The sequence below is a fragment of the Molossus molossus genome, unplaced genomic scaffold (assembly GCF_014108415.1).
Source record: "Molossus molossus isolate mMolMol1 unplaced genomic scaffold, mMolMol1.p scaffold_m16_p_11, whole genome shotgun sequence".
In the NCBI taxonomy this organism is placed as follows: domain Eukaryota; kingdom Metazoa; phylum Chordata; class Mammalia; order Chiroptera; family Molossidae; genus Molossus; species Molossus molossus.
The window spans coordinates 39042244-39046511 of record NW_023425346.1 but is presented as its reverse complement, the minus strand read 5'-3'; the positions used below and the strand labels follow the sequence as shown (position 1 = coordinate 39046511).

Sequence of the window (4268 nt, the reverse complement as noted above, 5' to 3'; positions counted from 1 at the left end):
ATCTTCCCCAAACCTTATTTTTGTTGAAACATTTTCTTGTTCTAAAAGCTTTGTTTCTCACTGTTTACCAGATCAAGTGCAAACTCCTTAGCACGGTATTTAGAGCTTTTCATGATCTGACTCAAGACTCTCTTAAGTTTTCCTTCTTCCTGCATTGTCACACTTTCCTTCTTAAACTCTGTTTCAGACAAACTCACCTACTTTGCACCCTATAATCACGTTTTTTACCTCTCTACCTCTGTCGTTGAAAAGGACTCAAAACCAGGAACAGTAAAATGGCAATAAATACACATCTATCAAGAATGGAATCTAAAAACACAAAATCAACAAACAAGCAGAACAGGAACAGAGTCGTAGATTCAGAGAACATTTTGATGGTTTCCAAATGGGGTGGAATTTGGGGGGATGGATGAAAAAGGTGAAGTGATCAAGAAGTACAAATTGATAGTTACAGCACAGTCATGGGGATGTAAAGTACACCGTCGGGAACATAACCAATAATATTTCAGTAACTATATATGGTGTCAGATGGGTACACGATTTATCCGGATGATTGGTTAGTAAGTTATACAATGTCTAATTACTGGAGTGTACATTTGAAACTAATATAACATTGTATGTCAACTGTAATTAAAAAATAAAAAATTATTTTTTAGAAAAGACTTCTTTACTGGCCACATCAGGGCATGGCTGAGAGTGCACTGCTAGCACAGACCTCCAGGCAGAGTGCCAGCTGGGGCACGTAGGGCCAATAAGCAAGGCAGGGGAGGTGGCAGCCCTTTGTCCTGCCAGAAAGTTTCCCAGGAGCTGGCTGTGTGTAGGCGTAGGGCCAGCTGATCAGACCATGGACATATTTTGTATCCCCGGAGACCGGAGCCACCTCCTGGCCATGATCTTCCTCCTGGGAAAGATCTGAAGGTCCTAGTGCTGCACAGGCATCTCTGAGAAGAGCCAATCCATTCACTCTTCTCTTCACCGCCAGGTACCTGGACCTGTTCATTAACTTCATCTCCATCTACAGCACAGTCATGAGGTGGTTTTTCTCCTCTGTGCCTATGTCACAGTGTACATGATCCATGGGAAATTTCAGAAAACATTTGACAGTGAGCATGACACACTCCACCTGGTTTCTTCTGGTATCTGTCATTGGCCTCTCCTTCCTGGAGAACCCCCTGGGGATCCTCTAGACTTTCTCCATCTACTTGGAGTCGGTGGCCCTCCTGCCTAGCTCTTCACAATCAGCAAGAGTGGAGAGGCCAAGACCATTGCAACTTACTACTTGGTCTTTTTTGGGCTGTACGTGTACCTGGCATTCTACCTAGCTAACTGGATCAGGCAGTACCTGACTGAGAATCTCTACAACTAAATTACAGTGGTATCTGGAGTGGTACAAACCATTCTCTACTATGACGTCTTCTACTTACATGTGACCAAAGTCTTTAAAAGAAAGAAGGTAAGTTTCCCAATTTGAGGCCATCAAAGAACAAGGACATGAAGCAAAATATTTTAAATGTTCTACTAAGTGACTTATACGTGACTCAAACCAAATGTTAAAATTAAAGCCAGAAAAATGTTTAGTGTGGATGGATTTCAGCAAAGCACTGGTCATTCTATCTAGATTTAATAAAAAAACTCTTCCTTTATAGAGGTAATGAAAAACCTGGGCCAGTTACACAGACAATACAAGGTCAATAGGAATACCAAGAAACCTGAGGTGCCTAACTTACAAATGGGTAAAAAAAGACTACTTTAAAGGAAAGAAAAATTGGCTAGTATCCATGGAAAACTGTTTTAAATTTCTGCTATATGAACAAAGCATAAATGGGGTTTTATTCTTTCTCTTAGATATTTTTTGTCCCCTCTCCAGTGTGACGCTTGACTAGTAATTACAGTTTATTGGATGCCTTCAACATTCAAAGGCTGCCAGACCAGAAGCTTCATTGAGGACAAGGACTGTGACTATGTGATCATCTTGTCAAGTGCTATATCTTCAGTAGAGAGAGATTCATAAACATCTGATTAAATCAATGGATTCTATCTTCTCTCTAAAAGATTTCAACACTTCTCCCTCAATTTTCATTTGATCAAATATTATTTAATGCCTAATTTGCATAGGTAGGCACTATGCTAGTCTATAATAATGCAGAGATAGAAACAAACATTGAAAAAATTACTCTAACACTATACTTTTATAAGGCTAATGGGAGTATAAACGTTTCCTTTCTCGTGTTTTAAAAAATTTTATTTGTACATTCATAATAATTCTGACAGAGCCTTCTGGCTATGTGCAATTTCAAAAAGCATTTGTATTATTCTACCTACAACATCTGAGCATTTGGAGGTCAGGGGCCAGTCTCTTTCATCTTTGAATTACCTACAGTTCTTGTGCAGTACTTTGTATGTAGTCAATGTTAAACCAATGCTTTCCTAGTTGAATCGAACAATTTAGGCAATAAAAATCATTAACACATCCACAGCCCTTATATTATAAACATACATTGTCAAACTTCATACTTAATGGTCACATATGCAGCTCCGGTTTATGTTTGTGATTTATGTTTTGCATTTTTGTTGTCGTTGCTGTTATTTTACACAGACAGTGAGAATTATGCCTTCAAAGCCCAAGAGTCTATGTCTAGGTTAGCCTTGTCAGTAGATGTACCATTGCCCACAGCACACGACACACGGTTCTCCATGTCTCAGCCCCAAGCTGAACTTGATTAAAATCTGCTTCCAGAGCAGAGTGTTCCTTCCCATCTCACTCTTCACCATTTGGGTTACAGCTTATCTTTTTCCTAATTCATTCACCAAGTGATGATTTATAGAACAGACCTTAACTCAGTCATATTGATCTGCCTCTTGTGGTTATTATGATGGAGTCAAATTTTACTGCATTTTTAAGATTAAGATTCTTTGTAGCCCTATCAAGTTTCCAACTAATACTTTCAATGGCTTTGATTCAGTGTAATTTTCTTTTTTTACAGCAGTGGTCTTACATGTTTAAAAAAGAAATAGAATACCTAGGGAGTGACATTTTAAGTAAATGAAGGCCTTTATTAGAAATAAAAACAATTGTGTCAGTCCAAGTTGATACATGGGTTGCACTTCTGGATGTGATCATAATTCATTTTTTTTTTTTGAAAAAATGATTTTATATTAGCGTGTCCTGGCATTTACAAGGAGGTGAGATGGTAGTTATAAATTTGCATATAAACAAAAAGTAACACAAAGCTAAGCTTGTTTCACTGTTATTTTATTTTAATGAACTATATTAAACTTTTAATTTGGGAAAAACATCTCTGCAAATCATCAGTCTCTGCATTACCAGGTCCCCAAGCTGCTAGCCCTCTAGCAAGGACTCTTACAGTTTTTTAAAGTAGTGGGGGTTATTAGAGGGACTCTTTCTGATTTTCCAACTGCTTCACTTAAAAACATTTTTATGTACTTCCTCTCTTTCGTCTCAAAAATGTGTATCCCTTCCCCTTTAAAGGTTATGCCCTCGATTTGTGCTTTTAATCTCATTCCCTCCTGTTCAGTTTCTTCCCCTTCAATTTCCTGTCTCTGCCTTGTCTCCAAGCTCTTCTTCAGTAAAACTCCATTTCTGCTTTATGAATGTAAGCAAATTCTTTTATACTTTATTTTCCCTTATAGACAGGTTCTGTTTCTTAACTTGTTTTCACTACCAGATTCTAAAACCAACTGATCTGACTGCCTTCCTTTTTATACACCTATCACCTACCCTCTTATTCTTATGTGTACTCACCTAACTTTTATTATGCTCCTGAAGATTTCATTTCTTGGTGATCTCTTTGTGTTCGAATTCAAATAACTTATCAGATTTTGTAACCCCCTAGCTTTCTGGAACATCTCAGGGAAATGATTATAACCAATATCTCCTGCTTCCTGGAATATTATTCCATCTCTCTACTTATAATTTTCTATCTTTTCATTGACTTCTCTCTTAAAATTCACTAGAAGCAAAGCATCTACAACTTTTTGCTGTGTGAACTCATTTTCTTGTTTATGGTTTTCAACTATTCTCCCATGTCTTTCATCATTAAAAACACACACACACACACACAAAAACAACAACAAAAAACCCTAATCATGTTTCTCTCTCTCTCTCTCTCTCTCTCTCTCTCTCTCACACACACACACACACACACACACACACACACACACACACAGGTAATTGCTTTGTGGCATCTCTAAATATCTTCTCTGGCCTTGAGAGAAGTGAGAAATAAAGGAGCTTTGCTGTTTCTGGC

At 37.9% G+C, this 4268-nt stretch overlaps 1 pseudogene; it reads left to right on the top strand.

Annotated features, from left to right (window-relative positions):
• Nucleotides 1-844: 844 nt before the first annotated feature.
• Nucleotides 845-1471, top strand: LOC118625816 (annotated as a pseudogene).
• The last annotated feature ends 2797 nt before the right edge of the window (nucleotides 1472-4268 follow it).